The sequence below is a fragment of the Gnatocerus cornutus genome, chromosome 5 (genome assembly GCF_029298725.1).
Source record: "Gnatocerus cornutus isolate USDA-ARS CGAHR chromosome 5, icGnaCorn1.1, whole genome shotgun sequence".
In the NCBI taxonomy this organism is placed as follows: domain Eukaryota; kingdom Metazoa; phylum Arthropoda; class Insecta; order Coleoptera; family Tenebrionidae; genus Gnatocerus; species Gnatocerus cornutus.
The window spans coordinates 17,125,760-17,149,503 of NC_142237.1; positions in this window are offsets into that span (position 1 = coordinate 17,125,760).

Here is a 23,744-nt window from a genome sequence, read left to right on the forward strand (position 1 = left end):
ATAATTCTTTTGCTCTGTTATTATTTCATTTTAAAATTAAAAATATTGAAACAGTGCAAACAATGAACTGTTTAATAAATAAACAAACCCAATATATGAGATTTGTTATTTCCTATGAAACCAATAACAGACTTTTCGGTCTTTGAAATATTCATATAAATGAGCCCCACAAGTAAATAATTCAATATAAAACAATATGTTAATACGAAAGCGAGAGAGAATATTTTGATCTTTTGTCTAGATGAGGGTTGATATTGAGTAACGATGTAGCAAAAGCTAAGCCGCGGTAATCTGCTTCAAAAAACCAACGATGTTAACAACTTAGCAGGGATTTTGTAGTATTGTGAGGCGCAGCAGGAGGCTAGTGTTCAGTCTAGTGCGACAGTTATAACTTAAATTCGTTTGTGATTAACAGTGTAATTCTGTTCTCTCTATGTTTTAGTTTAACAAGACAAAAAACATGTATGCAACTTCGCTTCATCAGCATCTTATTAGATATTTATCAAAATAAACAGACGTTGTAAGAGGTACGAAAGCATTCTTGAAATACAAGCAGCTTTTTCTCCCCATGAGACAAGAGACTTCATTTCCAAGTATTTACAAGGAATACCAACTTAATATGCTCCTGTGCACTGCAACCCTCTTCAGCTTGAAAAACTAAATCGCACGAAAAAGATAAATAATGAAGCCAACTGTAACGTCTTGATATATTAAATTAACTTGTGTATACGTTATATTTGATTCTGTTTCGGTTCGCTTCACGTTTGCGCTATTATTTCTTAACAGGCTTAGTGGATTCAAAGATTGGCGAAATTTTCATTGAAGGAAGAGGTGGGGCACATTGTTTAGGATTGATGTAATTCTCTCGTAATTAAAAGGGGTGCGGAAGGACCAACGTTTATTTTGTTAAGGAGATGAACGGCTCCATGTAATGGACTAATTAAAGCAAACGTCAGCTTCGTTAGCTCGGTCGCCATAGGGTTAACATGTTGACCGAGACAGCTTATAGATTTTACATAGCAAGTAAATTACAGCTGCATCATCGTACATGAAATTTTTAATTTAACTTTCGAGGAGAGACGGCGAATGCTTTCCATGAAGAATAGTCCAACTAAAAATAGACACGTCAGAAGCAGTTACCAAAACTCGTGAATGGTGAAGACATGAGCGAAAAAACAGTGTTGAGGAGGCACTAGATTTTCCCCACATGTTGGTAACACTGTTGATTCTTCCGATTGCTCTCATATACGTCCACGAAAATTTATGTATTTTCCATTAAACCCATGTAATACTACTATTGTTTTGCACAGATTTTGCAAAAGCATACCTAACTAAACGAGACAGACCAAATCAGTACGCAATTCTTAACTAATTAGAATTAATGAGATCGTACATGCACTAGTTTCTAGAATTCACCACATTTCCTATTACAATCTCGTGCAGTTAATCCAGTGCTATGCTTTCATGTCTAATTACAGGAAGATTGCAGAACAAGTTCTTTTTCATATTGCATGTCGGTAATTCAAATTAATATAAAATACTCAGTTTGAGATTAATTTCTGTCTTTCTGGTTTAATTAGTCGCAACCAGTAGATTCAGATCATTATTTCCTTCTCAACATTTTAATAAGGCTTACTGTCATTTGTGACAGTTTGTGCAACAAATCAGGATTATCTTTTACCAGTAAAATTTTGTTGTTCTAGAAATTTCAATTTTTAAAAACTTCGTCAGACATTTTCCTTTCTAGAGCGAATGAAATATTCAAATCTATCAACAAAATAACAACCAACTTGGAAAGCAATTTTACGTTAGTTTACTTGAAGTATTGCTCTATTAAAAGTTTGTGTCTGTAGTACTTGACCGGAACACACTCATACAGTGCAATTACATGCAGATTAGTGCAATTAGTAACAATCCGACGAATAATTTACTTACAAAGAGGCAGAACTTCGTCAAAATCTTCCAACGAGAATCCCCGCACCAAGCTCTCTATTATTCGATTAATTTTCTATTAGTCCACATTCTTATTGTGCTGTTAGTTAATTTTCTGCTCTTGTTCGCTAATACTGGCTGTAACGAGGTATGTAGTCGTATTCAAAAATGATTTATAGTCGGCACGATTTAGTTTGATTGGAACCATGAGCTGACAAAACTGTAGAATATTTTAATTAATGAATCCGCTAATGACGATCCAGCTTCTAATTATGTTTAATAAACCATTAAGTTATAATAAGATTTATCGTGACAAGAGATTTTTAGTTAATCGTCAAACATGCCGCTCATTAGATTAGAATAAAAAAAGTGGGAGCAACTAAACTTGCTCCACTTTAATTACACTCGAAATTTTGAAAGATTTTAGGAATCAGAATGAAAATAATGTCATAATGGTCGCGTTCCAGTTCGGATTCCCGCAGGTGCTATAGTCTAAGAACGCAATCTTCTGAAATGAAAATTCCTCCACGATGTGCACTACTAGAATAAATTGCAGGAAACATTAGATTTAAACATTGTCGGGGGCTCTTAAAGTTCAAAAAAATTAAAGTGTTGGTGACAAAGTGTTCTTTCTTCGGGTGTCACCGCGGCGCAATAGTGTTAAAAGGCTTCAACTTATGTTTAGTGTAAAAACACAGCTTTATGGTACTTAAGATCCTCAGGGAAGCGACTTCTGTACAACACAAAGCTGGATGTAGCGACTTTACATTTATGATTAAAGTTATTACAACAAATCAAGCTTTTTTAATCATCCCGTTCCGTTATGAATTGTGCAGCTGTCTGTGGTCTCAAACGAACCATTGCGATTCTCGTGGGGTGCTTTTGTGTTAAATTTGACAAACACAGATGTAAAATATAACTACATAACGACTTTTTTATTCTACCTGACATTTTGGCCTAATTGATTGATGTTGTTTACAATCTAAAGAAAATAAGAAAAGTTAATTAATTTATGGTTCCCAGCACACAGTATCTTTCGATTACATATGAATGTGTAATGTACACGCACGTGTGCTTGCAAAGATTATCATGATGGTTTGGCACGCTTCGGAGAACTAAGGGGAAGCTCCACAAAAGATGGTTTTGAATAGATATAATTTCAAGGGTGGATTCGAGGTTTTTATTTAGTAGGTTATTCATAGTTGCAGTTTCATCTTTAGTTGGGAATCGGATGGCGGTGTTTACGTACAATGAATTAAAAGGTTCGAAGGTTTTATTCAGAAAGAGACAGGGGTCGAATAGTTTTCAGAATTATTTATGAATGTCGGTATGATGAGCGAAAAATTGTCAAAATGATTCTTTTTGTACTGCGTCGACGCAATTTTGCATTAGCAACTTGAAATCGACCCATTTCTTAGTTTTTCCATGAACTGTCATAATTTGAGCAATTACACTTCTGATAGGTAACTTTTGAATTGATATGATGCAGTGTGACCACGAACATTCTAGAAATCAATAAAAATTCTTAAGATTTTCTAAAATTCTAAAATTTTTCTTTCGTTTTCAACTCCTAAATATAAGCTTTGGAAATAATTGATTGAGGTTAAATAAACATTTAATCCCATGTTAAATGACATGTGACTATATTTTTGCTTTTCAGGTGTCAGAAATCATAAAATAAGATACGAGATAAACTTAATTTCAATTATTCTGTAAATTGACCCTTAGTTTAGGTTTACCAAAAATTATAAATTTTAAAAAACTCTTGCCATTTTAAGATGCTTTTTTAAATAAAAAAGCCTAACATATCCGGAATTTTTATTTTTTTTTTGAAATACAATTTTCTGGCTCAAACTATGTAAATCTAATTTGGTCAAAATATAGCTTATTCATGGAGCAAACTTAACTTATTGGTAGGTACTCATTTTAGGCAGGATTTCTCGCAGATTCTAAATCAGGGCTGAAAATCTTCGTACCACAACAAATAACTGAGTTTTGACCGATTACAAATTCAGATAGTTAGTTTTAAACTATTTTTTTAAGCTTAATATCTCCAAAACTAGAAACAGTTAGAAAAATAGGGTAGATCTCAAAATACTCTTTTGATTGATATGCAGGGTCCGGCAAAACTTATGTCCACCCCCAAAATCGTCTTTAATTTTAAAGATAAAATTTTGAAAATTTGAAAACGCTCATAGTTGACAAGACTCTAGAAGTTGACGTAAAAATTTGTATTTTATCACTAATAGTTTTGGCGTCGCGACACGTTAAAAATGTAATTTTTAGGTAATGTGAGGGTTTGTGAAAATATAAATGTGTAAAAATATCTCAGTTGTTATTTTAGATTTAATGCAAATTGTATTCAAAATTTCAGCAAAAAATGCTGTTTTATCAAGTTAGTTCCCAATTTCATTACGTCAAAATTAGGAACTTCGTTTACACCCATCTGTCAACAACTTGTGTCACAAATGACATCTGTCCTTTGGTTCGCTTTAGATTGTAACAAAAGTCTTACTTGGTGAAATCGTCGCTTTGTCGATGTTAATTAACAATTTCTGGTGTCTATAAAGTGCAACATTCCCGAGTTAATCAAAATTGATTTCATACGAGGGAATGAAGTGACTTGTGAAATTTTGGTGTAAACGTAGTTTGCCAATGCGCCGTCAGAATTTTGAAAACTTATCAACTTGATAAAACAGCGTTTTTTTCGCAAATTTTAAACACAATTTGCATTAGATTTAAAATAAAAACTCAGACATTTGTATCACAGTTATGTTAAAAAAAAAAAATGAATTCGCGAATATTTCCGCAAAAACTCAAAAATCGCTCAAAATTATACCTCTTAGGCGTCGCGACGCCAAACAAACCCTGATAAAAAAAACACAAATTTTTCCGTCAGCGTTTAAAGCTTTGTCAACTATGCAAGTGTGCAAATTTTCAAAATTTTATATTTAAAAGTAAAGACGATTTTGGGAGTGCCGGACCCTGTATAACCTCAAAGGTATAAAACATCGTTTTTGCCCCGAAAAAGCTTCTAAGAAATGACACACCCTCAGAAAATCTATTTCAGTTGAGATTTAGTTTATTTGTGGTAACACAATTAGAAGCCATCGAAATCTTAAGTAGCACACAGCAAAAATTTTGAAGCCCAGGAAATACTCGTGCTCCAAATCTCCGGAACTATGACAGATAGAAAGAAGCGGGATTCACCATATCGTTTTTCTAGGATTTTCGTTGTTGAAAATGCGGTAAAATGTATGCCAAAAATGCAAGTTTTTTGAAAAAAACCTATCTGAGATTTGACCTGTTAAAAGATCCTTGCTCTTATCATTAATTGTAAGTTAACAGATCGCCGTTGTTTTCGTCTAGAAAAGTTCCTTGAAAATGATCCCAAATGCCATCCAAAAAATCTAAATAACCCAATTTTAAACTAGATATTTTTTAAGCTAACATAAGGTATACATGAGACATCAAGAATCTGTGCATTTAAATTTTAAAAAATTAAAATTATAAAATTCCTAATACAATAGTTTTAAAATCTTGCAATTTGAGAAATTTAAAACATGTGAAAATACTAATAAAATAGAAACATAATTTAATTTTTCATATTTTAGTTGTAAATTCCATTAGCATTTTTTCTCTTGGTTTATGATTTTATTCCTGTCATTATTTCAAAGTACACAGCAAAATTTGGTTGATGGAAACTACCAACAAACTACCAAAATAACTTCTGTAATAATGGTTGAAACATTAAACAAATTCATCGAGATTTAGTTTGATGTAATTTCTAGCAGTGGAGTACACCCTCAGTGGATTGTGCTGATAACATGTAATTTTGTATACATGCTGTAATAAAGCTCGTACACATGAAAATGACGTTGTTTTGTAGCATTATTCACAAAAACAACAATTACTTCCAATAATAATTATCATAAATAATAAACTTAGTAGGATTTGAGATGTTAACGAATTTTATTGTGTTGCTTTAACACTTTTGTGAAAGTGTGAAATTAACAAGTTAGCGGAAGCGTCTCTTAAATTAAACGTGTTCTTCCATAATTCATCGTTTTTAGAAGGGTCATTAAGAGATAGGAGCTAATTTCGTTTTAAAATTAGACCTCTAATCGCTTAATAATGTCTTTATCTCGGAGGCGCAGAGAACCGGACACTTTGCAAATTTCAGAGAATGATAAGAGTGGTAACGAAAAATTGTCTGGCGTTATTGAAACACTGCATTCTCAGCGGTCAGTGGCTAAAACGTGATCATCAACTTGTGCGTGGATAGCAATACAAAGCTATTTGACACTTGAAAAGATGATCCGTTTAAAAGGATTAATAGTTGACATTATACTCAGCAGGGCAAATCGCGGAAACACGATTTCCTTATCAATTTAGTGTAGCACTTACTCTGAACTCTGTCACCTAATTTTCCTAATGTATTTTCGCCATATCCTTAGTTCGATCACTTGATCCCCAACTGTATCATTTCCCAAGGTTGTTTCGTTCGCACGTGGTTGCGTTCTTGAAGGATTAATCCAAAACCTAAGTGAATGTGGGGAATGATGTGCCCGGGTTAAGATCTCGCGTGTGTTTGCCAGGAAACTTGCTAATTCAATAACTGCTGCGTGAGAAACTGTTCGACTCTCAAAGCTCAACCGTGGGTGAGTTTTTGCATAGGATGATTGACTATAATCGGCGGTCTGGACGCCCTGACAAGAGCTGCACGCACCACATAAATGGTTAGTTTGAATATTACAGACATCCATAAATATGTAAAAACTTATGACCTAAATAGATGAGGGCGGTTAAGCTGAATTGTTTGTAACTTTTACATAATTGATGATCGTGTGGTCTTGAAAAGAATTAGTGTCTGCTCAATGTTTTGTTGGTGAAATTTTCGGCAATTTATGCGGGGAAAATGTAATATTTATGCTAATGATTCTTTAGGGAGCTTAATAATGAAATGTCGAAATTAGCTCCCGCTATTTAAATATTTTCCGTAAACAAACACACAACCATTTGAGTAAAGAAGTGAAACTATCTACTGGAGAATAATCGAGTGGCTCTTTAGTGCAATTATGCTCACAGTATTAGGTACGTTAAGTCTAAAATTTTGTTAACATTTTTAGTGTTCATAATGCATCATTTTCTGTCATTTAGATTCGAAGAGAATTTATCGGAATCAATAAGAACAAACAACGACAAAATCAAATACAAGAAAATAAAATTTCTAAACATATTAAGGAAAGCTAGGAAAAATGTCGAGACGCTAAATGATCCATATGAATGTAAATATACAAATTCAAAGAATTTAACCATTTTGAAATATCCAGAACATTCAAAGCTTGTATAGGATTTTAAAAAACAAAGAATAGCGTTGTCGATTTATGAAATATTTGACTTTGAAATTCCTAATCGGATTTTTAAGTAGATTCAATAAAACTTAAAAAATTTATTAAGAAGCATCAATATCAAAAATTGATAATCCGAATCAGAAAAATTCTAAAAACTGAAGAAGAAATTCAAAACCTGTGCAAATTGATATATTAGAAGGATTCCATACCAGAAAATAAAAAAAGATTCAAACAATATTTCTGGAAAAACTAAATAATTAAAAAAATCAAGTAGTTTGGATTTAAAATTTTAATTTTATGTACTATACATGGTGTCCCAGAACTCATGCCTAGCCGAAAACCGGGGATATCGGGAAAAGGTGTGAATGTGTAAATTGCTGAAAAAAAAGTTCCAGCTCCAACAGAAACTGAGAAAAGACATGACAAAGTTGACCAATCACAAGGCCGCGTGGAGATGGTCTGGAGGATACACTGGCGTGTTGCTAAGAAACCAGTTTAAATTTTCTCCTTTGAATTTTGTATGAACAATCTGGTCCGCTATAAATTTTACTGACGTTAGAATGACAGGCTTCAATAAATCTAACTCATATTGAACTTAGTGTGCAGAAACGGCTCAGCGTACTTTAGAAATTGACTAGAGGGTTGAAGACTACTGGTTGACGAGCGTTGAATGACAAGAGACACACCTGGAGGACAATTGACACAGTGAAAATCCAAGTGGAGTGTGAAACGGCGTTTCTTTTGGTTTCTCTTGCTTGCTGGTTTCAGTTGGTGTTTGGTGGTAACAAATATCCTAAAACGGTTCAGGAGTACTCGGCGGCAGAATGCCTCGAAATGCGTCTTATTTTTGAAGAGTGCTATCGAAATTAGTATTAGCAGCAAGAACGTACCGAGGACGTTTTCCAGGTCGTGATTATTATCCGGACAACAAAACGATTCTTAGTGTTGTTTCTCGGGCTGGACACACTGATCAGTTATTAACAGATCGGCGCGAAGTTGGTGGAGCACCAAGACAGGCCAGAACTGATGAAAATGAAGAAGCCGTTTTGGAAGCGGTTGATGAACACTCCACGCTAAGTATCTGAACTGTGGCACGCCAGTTAGAAATCGGAAAATCTTCTGTAGGAAAAATTCTCGCGACAGATCACCGGCACCCGCACCATGTCAAAGTTTGGTTAGAAGAGCTCATCTGTGTGTCCAAAATAATGGTGGTTTGTTCAAGCATTTGATTTAACCATTACATCATGTGCCTTGTTCTGTTTCTTGTTGTAATAAAAGGTTTCTTTTTAGAACCATCATTGTGTGGTTTTTATCTGTCAAATTGACATTAGATGTCAGTTATAAAAATGTAGTGGACCAAATCAATTTTCCTTTTTAGGATTTAATTATGAAACCTAGCAACGTTAATATTATTTGTGCTTGAGCGTCTGGGATTGGTCAGTTTCGTTAACCAATTTCCCAATTTTAATGCACATCAGGACAAAACAAATTGCATTTTTGGCGTCCTGATTGCTGTCGGCATCCGCCCTTTTTCGGCTAGGCGTGAGTTCTGGGACACCTGTATATACTTGTAGTAATATGTCGGATAAAATATGCAACTGAACAAACCAGAGCGAGATCTAGGCGGAGCAAGACAACAGTGAGATCTTAGCAATAACTGCATATTTAGTCCAAACTCTCCGATATCGAAGGTGAAATTGGCCTCCGCTGAAAAATGCAAATATGGCCAAAGCGACATTTTTGAAATCATTCATTTAATCACCAGACTCTACAGCAACACTAAAATAAACAAACGATGCCGCTTTGACCATTTTTCTATAACTCTGTTCAATTATAACGTGCATTCAGAACACAATTGAACGCCCAGCATCAAAATCCAGCACCATAACTCTAATAAAATTGGTCCTTTAAACACCAAGCTTATCCCTGGCCGCTAAATAGAGACATATCCATTTCCATTAAGCCGGTATAAATAGTCTAAAGTGCTACAATGATTCGTCATAAATTGTGAAGAATAATTCTTTTTCGAATGTGTGTGGCCCAGAGGAGGTGGTCTCATACCTGCACATACCCATTCAAGTTTGCAGGTGTTTGGCTCTAGCTCATTTAGAATATATTACCCATTCATCCAAGCAAAGAAAATGTTTACAAACACAGAAAAGTGAGATGTTTTACCCATACAATGTGTTTTCCATATCAAAGGGGGAGTTTCTTTCACCCACCGACTACGAAATAGTAATCATAATTAATATGCAGGAGAGTTAATAGTCCATTAATAATTTTTATCGTCTGACAGACAATACAATGGCTTTAAGTCATTTGAATACTTGAGCGTAACACAGGATTTATAATTGCTGTAATCGGACCGAGGTAGGTGTATAATTATAGACAAGATGGGTGTAATTAAATTAATTGTATTTAAATAAACTTTTTGCTGGATTTTCACTAAAGCTTACATGTAATTATAAGGCGCGGTTATATTTCATTAACGTGACAGATGTGAATGGAAATTTTGATTAAATGTCCTTCATAATTGACCAAAGCTTGTTTATAATTCCTCCAGTCGAAGTACCTTATAAAGAAATTGCATCGTTATTTTTAGATTTAAGCCGATGTGATTCAATGATAATGAATCTCAATAAAAACCAAGCCTAGTTATAAATTATCGCGAAAGAAACGCTGACAGGACGCAAAGATTATATCTTTTCAGAAGCATAAAGCACTAAATCTGACATCATTACGATACCATCTTTTCGCAACTTGTATGTTTCTGCCATTTATGGACACCTTGTTTTAATTGGGGTTTGTTTTTACTCGAGACAATACTAGAATTATGCAAACTAAAGGGCGCGTATCAATAACAAAGGACAAAAATCGACCACCCTCCAGTTGGACGACGTTTTTGAAAAACGAGCTTGCTCGCCTGATTTCATTACCGATACCGCTCTTTGTGTCTCGATGATTAACAACATGATCATGATACTAAAGACCGTTTTACACTGGAAACCGAAATAAAAGAGACAAGAAATTGTAAGTACCTGTGAGTTTGAATTTAAAATTACAATTAAATGTGGTAACAATGTCTTGATGACTAAACAGTTTGATATTTATATTGAGTACCTACGCTGGTAATATCGTAATTCGAAGCCTATTCTGTAGAAAACGAGTGGGCAGATCCTCTCAACTAAAATAAATTGTGTCTGCACCTACAATATTTTCAACTTTCTGCAACAATGGTTTCATATTACTTTAAGCGCTGCAATTGCGAACAACTTGATTCAATTAGTTCAAAAATCGAGGAACCAGAATAGCTACAATGTTCTTTATCCGGAAGTATAATAATGACTACTCATTCTAACAACACACACACATGATTTATTGGACGTTTTTGTAGCATACATAAAGGAAGCAGTCTTTTCATCGGGATATATTTTCTTATTTCTTTCGTATTTCTTCGAATTTAGACACGCCATGGGGGGTTGAGAAGCTGGTTGAATTACTTTACGATTTATGTCTTTATTTCCAGTAAAACTCTCAGTTCAATTCGGAACTCTTAAGATTTTATCGATGAGTATACGAACTTTAATTAATCATCTACTGACAGGATCATGTAACTAATTATTTCCACATTCGTGGAGCTTGTAGACTAAGAAACTTATTTGGGATGGGAATGTAAAACAAGAGAGAAGAACATCTTCAGCAAAAAATTACATAGATAAACCACTGCGTGTTAATTAATTATCCAATCGTGGTCGAGATTCGTATAAGAACAATACCGTAATTAAGTCAATAAGCATTGTTATATGCGTATAATAAACACCCGCATCTAATGTAGTTTAATGGCCCTCATCATAATCGTAATAAGCTACCATTTTAACAAATCTCCAGGGACACATTACGTTTTGTCACCATGTAAGTTTTGAAGTTGACAGGTTTGATATGAGTAATGGATGAGTTCTTATCAGGACGGTTCATCTACTTGCGGAGATTTTGAATTCACACTATTTGAATGATGTGCATCTTTTAGGGTTTAATTGATTGAAAAGCGAGAAGGGAAATTCCTGTTTAGGTCCTCGTAAAGTGCTAGATAGTGTACGATGCAATTTTCGTAAATTAAATTAATCAAAAATTTAGTAGTTTTATCGAGTTCGTTGCAATAAGACCAAAACAGAAGTTCTTAAATTTTCTTTATAAAATAATAAATTTTCAAAGAATAATTGTGAAACAAAATCTTTCGAAAGAAAGAATCTCCAAAGTTTCAAACAAGTCAAACAATCCAATGAATTTCCGAAAATAACTTAAGAATGAAGAATATGTATATTAAAAATTAAAAGAATCAATACAGAATTACCTTCAAAAAGTCTTCAAATAAATTCAAGAGAAACTCTAAAAAAAAGTAAATAATCTTGTCTATACAATAAACTTTGAGAGAAATTTTAAAAAATGTATAAATTATAAGATATGAGTGAATTGTTTGTCGGTGGTGCGGTATTGCTCAACTAATTAGTAATTACATAATTAAAGGATAAAATGATTACGTAAGACCCAAATTCATGCATTCCTGCACGGTGGCGTGAGATGAGTGTGGAAATTTACACAAAAGACCCAAACAAAAAGCAGAATTTCTAGTAACACGTCAGTCAAATGAATCTTACACACTGTCGCGATTATGAAGTTGAGTTCCAAATGTGCTTTCAAATAAAATTTAAATTGCAAAAAATGATTCCGTCTAAACTACAAAATTCCAAAATTTTAAGAGAAACTATTAAATTTTGTTCATGATATCAGTCAAACGCAGATCTTAGATAAACATACGTTAGAACCAAAAGAGTCTAAATGTATCTAACTTCCTTGAAACTCCTATTGTTACTAAGCATAAACACTCTGTATATTAAACTGCTTTAGTTAATAGTAACGAGCCGAAAAATGGACAATCAAACGCGCCTAAGTTTTCTCTGAACCGAAAACTCTCCAAAATGTCTAGGAATGAATATAGGCTGATACTTTACCTTACAAGATATTTTCTCTGAGCAGCACTCTGTAGCACAAATTTCCGAAACGACCGACTTTATCAAAAGTCAAAACACAACTGATTTCAATAAAGAAATTAATATGTAATTTCCTAATTGCTTATAACTACCTTTTTTGAGCGAACAAAAAATAATCAAAAAATCCGGAGATATGGAGCATTGAAAGTTCAGAAATAAATATCAACCAAAATTTATTTACATTCTTATTTAAAAAATCAAATTAATACACGACTGAAAAGTAATCACTTGTTTTCACGAAAATTTCACGAAAATTACGAGAGTAATTCTAAAATTTGTGTTGTAATTTGGCAGAGTTAATAAACAATTGAAAACTAGTAATTTCCCTAAATTTCATAACTGTAGGACTAAAATTACCAAAGATACGAATTTTAAGGGAGGATTTCTCATATTTCGATTTTGCCTTGAAAATAAAAATTTCTTCTTATCTTAACGTATCGTATCTTAACGAATTTCAAAAATAAAAGAACGTCCAAATCGTAAAGTGTAAAATCTACTTAAGTGTCTTCAATATTTTGGTATTTTTTGGCGTTGCCACCAAATTTACCTCCTAACGTAGAATCACCCATCTTTTATAAAATTTCTAAAAAATCGTATAAAAATCTTCAAAGAAACGGGAAAGAATCTTGAAAGAACAAAATTTACAAGATGCTCCAAATAATCTTCAAAAAACGTACAAAAAGTTAAATACGCTCCAAAGAATGAAAAACAATTTAATACAATTTCTTTGAAAAATCCCATCTGAAGAATCTTATTGCAGAAGATTATTAATTTGGTAAGTTCTAACCATTTTTTTACTATTATCATTTTCAGTTTTTCGTTCAGACATACTCGTATTTTTCACATTGTTGCTCTACGAGAAATGCAAAAGATTTCGAAGCACTCTTTCGATTGGTAACAAATCTAATCAAATTTTCCCACGTTTTCAAGAGCAAAAGAATCAAAATCCTCTTGATCGAAGCTTAAATGGCCTCAACTCTTGCAGAAAAAAAAACAGAAAATTGCATTTCGCATCGAAACAAATTGCCGACTTTCGGAGCGCAGTAAGACAAATGGCGCAACACTAGAATTAACTCTACTTATTTGAAACCAAACTCGAATTACGTAGATTTATGTTCTCTTTGTTTATTATTACAATGTTACTGATAATTCGAAATATATTGAAACCGCAAGGAGCGAATGATGTTCTTCTCCGAAACAAATCACACTGTGCTTACTCACTCGTAACCAATCATAACTCGCAAGCATTACCATAATTTGTTAGAGGAATATTTGTCTCAGTCACTAAGTGCTACTGGTATTCTTGTTTGAAATATAGATATTATAATGAATATTTCACAGTTGTTATTTCTATTAATACTTCTAAGCCACGCTTGTGGTTTCTACGACCAATCAAATGTGTTGGTAAATTAGATATTACACGGTCTTCAAATTAAACACACTTTATTACTCATAATAATTCGTTCCACGGCTATAAAATAATAATACAAGTTTGTATGTAGAATAACGAATCTCCCATGAATAACTGAAATAAACCGAAAGTAGATTCGTGCCAAATAAATTGATTATAATGTATTTGCTGAAAATTGTTAACTATTAATAATAGCGAGATTAAACGTACAGAATTCGTGAAAGTTTGAGTGTTATAATAAAATATCATCGAAATTTATAACAGAAGTTGGGATTAAATGTTTGTCACTGCCACATTTCAAAGCAAAAATTACTACTCTATGAACACAATAAACGTTGTCATGCAGTTGCACAATTTAAAAAATTCAATATATCTGTTGAATACATCAAAGCCGCCCTCAAAACTTAATTAACAGTTTGTGTTGTCTGTGTGATTTTGTTGAAACCGCTTTCTAGTTTTAAATGAAATGGACAATAAAAACTCTTCTCAATCAATCACTCACAGTGAATTTCATCTGTTTTTCTAAATTCCGAGTGTTTATGGCACCTGTTATTAAAATTAAAAACTGCAATAATTTTCCTTCAAACCTCATAATAGGTGATTAATATGAAATATCCCACCCCAAAATATACATTTTCTAAAAGAACCCGCTCGCTAACAATAAAAAATATTATTATCCCTCTCTCTGATTGATGAGCCTCTTCCTGGATCTATAGTAATTAATTTTGCTCAGTGTTTTATCGTAGTAATGATTAATAATGTGTCCGATAAAGAGTTAAAATGGTGCCATTTCCGACAGTCCACGAATATATAAACGTGCGCTATTAGTTCGTTGTGTGCGAGTAATGGATTTGTGCCGATAAAATCACGAGATCTGTGATGGTGAGACCACAAACCAGCCATTTACCACAAATCCGATCATCGACCAATATTATACGAATGCAGCCCCCCAGGATTGCTGATGTCACGTTGCAGTTGTATAAATTGTTAGCTCGCGTTTTGCTGTTAAATTCAGTTTAGTCCAGTTATTTACTGCAAACTTTAAGGCGTTGGATAATTCAATGTGGTTAGCACGCGGAGCTTCACTTCGAATCGAAAACTTTGAGGAAATTGGCGGAAATATTATTATAGGATAACTCAACTAAAATCGGGGAAACAAATTTGTTTTGTTGGGTTTCAACTTTATTTTCATTGCATTTTTGGCCAGAATCACAAATACGGTTGAGTGCCAAATTTAAAAAAAAATGAACGAATCAAACGTGTTCAGGATCAAATTAAGATTCAAGTAACTCTCTTACATTTTAATGTTATACCTAAAAAACAAATTTCAAATTTGGAATATGTGGACCAGATTCTACAACAGCAGTGCCAGAAAAACGATGGCGCCAACTGTGTCTTTCTACTTCTCCTAGTACCCGAGGCAAATAATTCCGGAAAAAATATTTTCCAAAATAGATGTATACATATATTACTAAATTGTACTTTTAACACTGCACCTGATTACATAATTATTTTTTTTCTCAAAAGATGCCATATTTTCTTATAAATCCTTTTATTACCAGGACACATATTTTTATTAATGTGAAACCAAAAATTTTCGCGAAAGAAACATTGTGTGTGTTTGGTAATATGAAATTTATTTTATTGAAGCCTTTTTTTCGCAATAAAAATACTTTCCTTCAAAAGGTCATATTATAAAGAGGATTATATTGCTTTGAGAAGGTTTTATTACTATAAAACATAAAAGTAACAACCTGAAAATTTTTCTGTAGAGCTCATAAATTGTTGCCCGACATAACTGAACCGAGAAAGTTCACATAAACATTCCAAATGTATACTAGTAAAACGTTCTTTTGAGAGCAAACGTTTAGGTGGGCATATATCAAAAAACTCGTATATTTTACTATTAGAACATTTTTCGTCTATTTAGACAAGAGCGACGCAACAAAGTACTATATTTCTACATACTCGTGTGCAAACTCAATTTTTAAGCTTTGATGCACACATTGCAGCTTCTGTCACGTTTGGTGGCTCGTCAAAATTAAATTCAGTTCAATTGCAATAACAGTGTCTGTAATGACTAGTATTATACTTAATTATACCCTTTTTATTACATATAATAATAATACCAACACAATTGTCAAAGAATTAATTATCCAGTTATGTTTTGGCTAGTTAAACTTAATACAAGTAATTAGGTATAATTCGTCCATACCAACCCACATAATTTCTCGCCCTTCCTTCAGCTTAACTTTGTTCATAATTCAAGTAACAAACTCTAAATAAAATAAAAACAGTTTTGTCTAGCGTTTAATTTCAAATTCTTGCACCCATATTTCCTTCAAATATCCCATCAAAATTAAGTTTTCTTTAATGTTGAGTAGATAATTATGAAATTCTCCAGAACGAGAAGAAAAAAAATGAATCGATATAAAAATAGATTTTCCGCATCAATATCCTCAACAAATCTTTTTTATTTGGATTAAGCCCTAATTTGTGACGTCATTAGGGATCGATTTGCAGTAATCTGAGAACGCCGCCGTCAAACCTATATTACTGTAATTAATTGTGTAATTTTATTCGAATATCTCTTGATTTATTAGCTATTTACGTGCGCAATTTCATACCCGTTTTCTTATAAATTCTACGTTACAACATTGAGACTGTACGTTAAAATCAGGAGATAAATTCAAGGCACCAAATCCTTAATTATGGTTTCGCAGTTTCGTGTTTTTCATATTTTCGTTTAATAAATGTAAACAAAGAGACAAAAAACAATCAATAAAGCCCCCAACTTTGCTTGATTGTCATTAAATGAGGGCATTGTGGGGAATAATTAATATCACATTAGGATAATGATACACTCTAATTATATTCTCGGAAAGTAGTTTGTAAAAATTGGTAAGTCACTTTGTCAGTAATATTAGGGTAGAGAGGCGGTCATCAAGAATATTTCTTAAATTATTTAAATTTCGACCATTATCTATTCAAATTCTGCATTAGATTACGGATTTTGAGCGCACATTTTTTATTAAACATAGCATTTCAGTGTTATAACGGAGCAAATTGCTGGTTCTGTCTTTATTGGCCTTTAGACAAAATCGATTCAGGTTAAGTGGTTGGCAATTATATTCTGTCTCAGGTATCAATTTTAGACAATTTACATGATTTTGTGGCCAACTCCAATGCAAGCTTTAACTTGATTCTTTTTAGTCGTTTCGTCTTCTTTGATTTAGTCTTTTTAAATTGGAAAGGTAATAAAAGTATGATCTATTTCTCATTTAAATGACTCTTGCTTGATATTGCGAAACACAATAGGAATACACAAGGAGAATTTAATTCCAGGGGAACTGAGCGTACACAAGTCATGTCGAACTGTAGTCTAGCTAGATTTCTGAATTGGTTGAATATCGTGTCCCGGAAGTTACGAGTTATAAAGAATAAAGGCTTTTCAAAGAATTGCTGAAGGCTTGAAATTTCCTAATATTAATCACATATAAAGTGATTTCAAATAAAAGAGAATTTTTCTCTTTTTCTGCAACAGATTCAACATTATTGATCTCTCTCAAATTAATTAAACTTATAACTTATAAGTTTTACTCTTGGAATACAACCTTTTTTAAATATCTGAGCACTCACAATCAGCTCATGTATATTGGAAATTGGAAACCTTTATAGTCTGGTTAGAACGAGAAAATTCCTGTTTTATAGCAGGACGCATTTTCTAGCAGCGATAAATTATAATTAAGCACACTTGCTGTAAATTTGGCAATAAAGCTATTCCAATCGATTTTGATTCCAATTTTCACGAAAAACAAGAAAAAATAAGTTCAAAGTGTTATTTTAAGAGAAACAAAATTTTGCATTGTTTTGATCTATTTTGCAAGGATTTCCACAACGAAACTAGTCCAGAAAGTTCATACGGCGTAAACTCGATTAACATTTCAATCGCATTAAAATTGACAAATGTTTAAGCGTAAAATGGTCACATCAAAGTCATTGTGTGTGCATAAACAAAACCAGCAAATGGGCTGTGAAAATGGCTAAAAGTCATGTTATTTACATTGAATAATTCAATTTATTTCGCATCAGAGCTGCACCAATAATTTCGACTTTTGTTTTGCATTTTATAGGTACTTTGCAGTTTCAATTGAGAAAAATGAACCATCTTATAACACCAAACTCTTAAAGAAATTGAAAGAAGGATAATTTTATTCCGGAATTGATACCCAAATGAGGTCATTTAGGTGCGAAATCTATTAGTTAAACCACAATAGTGAGCGGGGTCTCATAATTAACCGAGAGGTCAATTCAATCAGAGCTGAATAGTTGCCATTTGATGGCATATCAGGTTAATTCCATGATTATTTGAAACCTATCCAAAACTTTTTATCTTGTATTTTGCTTATGCACTAGAAACGCTCAAATAAAGAGGAAATCGAATAGATACGCCAGAATTTGAAAATACCACGACTATCACCACATAAAATGAGACGCCGCGGCGAGCCGAAAAAATCAGAAATATTTGAAATTGTTGCGAAGCAAAACGTCAGTCTCTCTTTAAACGATTTTTCTCGTCCCATTGTGTAAATAGCGCCGAATCTGTCATTATAAAACGCCGTCGAGTTTAATTGTAGCTGGAAATTATAATAATTAAGCAATTTCTCGGTCAACTGCATTCAATCGGATGAAATATCAGAACGTAGGCAGTTAAATAGCACGCTATAGAAGGGTTGGGTCGGAGGCCCTTCAGAACGTCTTCGTTTCGTAGGCGTGAGAAAGCACGGGTTAATATTTTTTCTATTTATTTCCATTGTCTATATCCATATGTGAATTATTTCGAGGTAATTGAACAATAGTGGGCGTACGGCATCTACCTTTTAAGACGATACATGTAGGTTTGAAAAGTACGTTGTTCGTGCTAGTCCAAATTGAATTTTACCGTTTCATGGCATCTCTACGTATTTGAAAAATTGACCGGCCTGCGGCTGTACTTCTCGCTTGAGATGAAATGAACATTACAAGAGCCTGCTTTATTTCATTTAGAACCCGAGCGGCGATACTGATATGCCTTTGAAATACAAATATTTGAAAGAAGTGTGTATTCGACTTGTAAATTTTCTTTCTATTTGTTTAGAATTTTAAGTACATCCAATTATATTTCGCTAAGATTTCCAATGGGTACCCTTCAGGTTCAGTAATTCGATAATCAGTTCTTTTGTTTGTTATTAATAACCTTTCTTTTGAAAAGGCCCGATTCAATTTCAATTATGCCACTCATCTTGCACTTCGACATCATTAGAATATAGGTAGTACCCCCATTCTCTCCATAACACGCACGATATTTAAAGTAAGCAAATTCAAAACTCCCGCCACCCACCCTGTTGGTAGGCCTGCTTACTGGCGGTTCTGTCATTCTTCATTTTCGTGCCATAACACGTTCACGTTTTTTTCCCGAGTTTTGAAGAAATTAGCCAACAAACGTTAGGCAATGGGAAAATATCGTAAAAGAAGACATCGTGACCACAGTTCGAGTTGCAGTCCGTCCCCAGGAGCGAGAGAGCACAGCGAACTTGGTCAGAAATTTCATCACCTAGAAAATGAGGTTATGTTGCGGCGTCACCGCGGCGTCTTCAGGAATTTGACGACACTCTTCGGACTTTCTTGACTCCAGGCTCGTCCCAGAAAGAACAATTGCAACTGCAGTTTATCCTGTTGATTGCGGTGTACTTTAGCGTATACCTTTCCAGTAGACATCGTGGCCACAGTTCGAGTTGCAGTCCGTCCCCAAGGGCCAGAGAAAACAGCGAACTCGATCAGAAATCTCATCGCCTAGAAACTGAGAAAGAACACAATTGCGCTTTCTTCTTATGGAGATTTGCGTTGCAACTTGCAGTTTATCCTGTTGGTTGCGGTGTACTTTAGCGTATACCTTTCCAGTAGACATCGTGGCCGCAGTTCGAGTTGCAGTCCGTCCCCAAGGGCCAGAGAAAACAGCAAACTCGATCAGAAATTTCATCGCCTAGAAACTGAGAAAGAACACAATTGCGCTTTCTTCTTATGGAGAATTGCATTACAACTGCAGAATATCTTGTTGTTTGAGGTGTACTTTAGCGTATACTTTTCCAGTAGACATCGTGGCCACAGTTCGAGTTGCAGTCCGTCCCTAGGGGCCAGAGAGAACAGCGAACTCGATCAGAAATCTCATCGCCTAGAAACTGAGAAAGAACACAATTGCGCTTTCTTCTTATGGAGAATTGCGTTGCAACTGCAGGTTATCCGGTTGGTTGCGGGGTACTTTTGCGTATACCTTTCCAGTAGACATCGTGGCCACAGTTCGAGTTGCAGTCCGTTCACAGGAACGAGAGAGAACAGCGAACTCGATCAGAAATTTCATCGCCTAGAAAAAGAGGAGTTGCAGCATTTTCAGGAATATTCGGACTTCCTTGGCCTTGAATGAACGCAATTGCGCTTTCTTCTGATGGAGAATTACGTTGCAACTTGCAGGTGTTCTTATTGGTTGCAGTGTACGTTTTTTGTATGACCTAGCAGCGTTGTCTGAGGTGACCTTTCTTCACGTTGCGCTTTCTTCTTATGGAGAAATGCGCTGCAAAATTGCTGATTTCCCTGCTGATTGCGGAGTACGTTTTACGTTACTGAGATTTATCTTCTTCAGAGTTGCTTTCTTGTAGAGAATTGCGTTACAACTTGCAGGTTGTCCTGCTGGTTGCGGTACGTTACTGAGACTATCCTAACGGATGAGGTGAGCCCGAGGATGCGCCTGTTTAGAGCAAGAAGTGTTGTCACTTCTTGTGCAGATTCCAGTTGGGGCGTCAACGATAGGTGATCCTGTTCATGCAAATTTGTCGGCGCGTTGGGCCTCTATTCTAACACAAGGCTTGCCTTCTGTATCTCGCTCCACTTTGGTCCCAAATACCCATTGGATGGTAATTGTCCTTTGTTCAACGCGCAAAAATTTAATCCAGAATCAGTCGTCTCTGTCCCTGAATGGGTAATCTATCGCGACACTCGTTAAGCTGGACTTCAAGTTCAGATGAGGCGGCCCTCTTCAATATCAAACGGTTTTATACCACCTTTTGCAAAAGGAGGGGAGGGGGCGACAATGATGTGCAGATTATAGGATGATTATCGGATGCAGCTTGCCTTTTGGCAAATGTATATCACACTCAAATCTGCTTTCCGTCTAGAATTAATTCTCAAACGTTAAAAAGTCGAATCTCGTTCCCTTTTTTGGCAATAATCTTGAAGAACGACTTTTAGGAAACAAAAACACTTGGAAAGACGGCCTCTCCAAGGGATCTGACTTTGTCAAGGCGTCCTTAAAACTGCCGAGGTTCATACCAGCACTGGTCATCCCGTTTGGGCGCACCAATCAGAAATGGACGAAGAATTTTTACCCAAGAAAACACAACTTAAACGATCCGAACCACAGAAGACCAGTCACGGAAGTTTGAGATTAGCAGTGGCGGCCTCCACTGTAAGATTTGCCGAACGACTGCAGTCTTTTATTGATGCTTGACAGTCCATCACCAGCAACTAGACAAATTTGTCGTTGATTTGGGGTTTTAAAATCCTTTTTTTTTGTTAATCTTCCACACCAAGGTCATCTTCTGCTGAAAGATTGATGTCTGTCTCAGAAAATCAAGCGACTTAGGTCGCAGTTAATGTTACTAAAGAAGGGTGTTATAAATTTATAACCAAGTAAACCAAACCAGTTGAAGTACAATTCGTTACTACTGTTTTACAGTCTGTAAGCCTAATGGTTCTCAGCGACGAATTTTAAATTTAAAACACTTAAGCATTAGGTCTTTGCCCTAAGTTGCTTCTTAGCTTCAATTGATCTAATGGTTGCATATTTCTTTGTTTGATTATTCACACTGATAGGCGATTTCTTCGCTTTTGTTTAAATGGAAAACTATGAATATTCGCCTTTACCCTTTAGGTTAGCGTTGGCTTCTTAGCTGTTCAACAAGTTAAAAACTTGTTGTTCTTTGTCAGTTTTATAATAAGATGACTTATTGCTCTTTAATGACACGATGAATCTTGCTCTGGTATCTCCAAGACTGCTAGAATCTTTCAGATTTCTAATTAATATTAAAAAATCAAGTCCATCTTGCAAGGTCGTGAAAATTTTAGGAATTCTTTTGAATTCGGAACGAATGACTGTAGAGTTGCAACCGGAAAAGAGGATCAAAGTTAGAGCTAGAGTTTTCAAAGAAACTTTCTTGCACAATTAGAGAATATACTAGATTTTACACCCGTCTGTACAGCTGTACAGTATGGCTGGCTTAATACAAGGTACATGGAAAGAGCGAAGGTTTAGCCCTTCAACAATTTTGAGATAAATATGACGCTCGCATGTTGTTTATCTCCCTCTTTAACAGAAGATTATCTTAAGTGGCAGCTTAAAGTTTCTCTATCAGACTGTCAAATAAAGTCGTTTGACTTTTCAACTGAGACTTACTCTGATGCCTCGTGGACCGGCTGGTGAGTTGTAAATGGAAATCAATGGGCGTTTAGACATTGGATGAAGAAAAAGAAGTGTCACTTCCATTATCTTGAATTCCTAGCACCTTTTGGTCTAAGGTGGTTAGCTTCCGAATCACGTCATGCAAAAATTTATTAAGGCTTGACAACGCCACCGCCGCTGTTAATATAAATAGGATGGGTGGTATTCAATTTCCATTACTTTCTAAATTATCCAGAAGGATTCACAATTTTGTGAGCAGCAGAACTATGGATCTTTGCTTCTATGCAAGCTCTTTAAATAAGGCCATGGCTGTTTAGGAGTCCAGAGGGATACTTGCATTAACAAAATGGTAGCTTCAATTTCCAGTTCAACATACAAACAATGGCGTGACGTGGAAGAAATGTAGTCACGGAGCCACTTTTGCGTTAAACGTTATAGTGAAATCAGTAGACAATGTTTTGTCCTTTCTGACATACGAATTTAAGACGGATTTTCGTACGGGAGTCTTAACAGTTTCAATTCGGCTTTGGCCTTTCTTTTTACACCTAAATTAGGTGAGGATCACAGGATTAAACTTTTTTTTTTAAGCATATCTATCACTTGAGGTCATCAAGGCCCAAGTAGGATAAAGTTTGGACCTCAGTGTTGCCTTAGCACACCTTCGCACAATTTCATTAAACGCAGACATATCTCTCTGTTTTTTAACATTGAAGCTTGCACTTCACCAAACGGAGAAGATAAGACGTTTTGTTTTCGTCTTTTTCCAACTTTCCAAAAGAATGCCTCTTTCGCTACAATTAGTCGAGCCATAAAGGATGTTTTGGAAACAGCAGGTGTTGACGCCTCTATTTTCTCGGCAAATGCCGCTAGAGCCTTTAGGAAAGGACTATTCTTAGGATGGTCCAAAAATCCGTTGTGTGCGGCATTATAACCGTTCTATTATGTAAAATAGATGTGGTCCTTTTGCTAAGGTTGTTTTAAATTATCCCTAATATACGTTTATATTAGGTTAGCCTTGTCATTGGAGACACTGACATAGTTTATTTTCTTCTTTTACGTTTACCGATATTTATTCCAGTTTTAAATTGAGAATGGAATAAATAAAAGTCGAGTCGCAACGTACTTTAAACATCTACCTATATTCTAATGATGTCGAAGTGCAAGATGAGTGGCATAATTAACAAGATCAAACGAACTTACCAAGTGAAGTTCGATCTTGATTATGCTATCATCTTGCACAACGACATCACTCCCACCCTTTGCATCTTCAAAAAGATGCAACCCTGATCTTCCCAAGTTGCGACATCGAAGACTTTAAAATAATGACAGAACCGCCAGTAAGCAGGCCTACCAACAGGGTGGGTGGCGGGAGTTTTGAATTTGCTTACTTTAAATATCGTGCGTGTTATGGAGAGAATGGGGGTACTACCTATATTCTAATGATGTCGTTGTGCAAGATGATAGCATAATCAAGATCGAACTTCACTTGGTAAGTTCGTTTGATCTTG